This window comes from Camellia sinensis, unplaced genomic scaffold (genome assembly GCF_055761805.1).
Source record: "Camellia sinensis isolate YWXY unplaced genomic scaffold, ASM5576180v1 Unanchor504, whole genome shotgun sequence".
Classification (NCBI taxonomy): domain Eukaryota; kingdom Viridiplantae; phylum Streptophyta; class Magnoliopsida; order Ericales; family Theaceae; genus Camellia; species Camellia sinensis.
Genome location: NW_028129379.1, coordinates 26,485 through 27,500, shown reverse-complemented (window position 1 = coordinate 27,500; position 1,016 = coordinate 26,485).

Sequence of the window (1,016 nt, the reverse complement as noted above, 5' to 3'; positions counted from 1 at the left end):
TGATAAAAATTGTACCATATCTATATAATAAAGATAAAGAGAGAGAAAGAAAGACTTTTTTGAATCCTTACTTTACGTGTAATGTAACATAGTAATTATCTTTTTTTTATTGGGAGAGGTGGCTGAGTGGACTAAAGCGGCGGATTGCTAATCCGTTGTACGAGTTATTTGTACCGAGGGTTCGAATCCCTCTCTTTCCGTTTCCCTTGATGACTTGATATTTGATTTATCTTTCAAATTGTTCAAATCCCTTTTCCTTTTTCGTAGTTAAACGTGTGAAATAGATAAAACCCTAAGAAAATTTGAAAATCAAGCAAGGAAAGCGAAAATCCTTTTTTTTTTTATTCTTCACGTCCAGGATTACGTCCTGGATCATTAGATAGGAATCCGAAGATGAAGAGAGAAACAAAGAATATAACTACTGTGTAAACGAAAAGTTTGAGAGTAAGCATTACACAATCTCCAAATTTTTTGGAAAAAAAAAAAAGAGAATAGATCGTCTATTTTTATACCACATATTCTCTTTTGACACCAAGAAATGAAGTGCTTTCTAGAAATAGAAAATAATTTTCAGAAATTTAAATTCATTTGTCATAAGAGTCTTTCATTACTAAAATTTTCTTTCATACCCAGAATTAGATATTCTGGAGGACCTTATTAGGGTTAGTGTCTTTCATTGGAAAAGAAAAAGAGTCAGAATGGGGAAATGGGGTGATTCAGATTTATCGCATCTATCCAAGAGTTTCAATGTTTGAATTGAGAGTTCATATTGTAAGACTTATCTGATCTTATCAATTGTTAGAATTTCTGGAAAAAATCATGAATTTTCTAGGATAATATTAAAGATCTCATCGAAAACTTACGGCAGCTTGCCAAACAAAGGCTAAGAGAAAAAAAAGCACAGGTATGACTGGCATAACATCTACAATTGGATTCAAAAAAGCATAGGCCTCGGGCAATTTGGCGAAGAAAAAACTACTCGAATAAAGGGCAGAATTAATACAGATACAGATCAA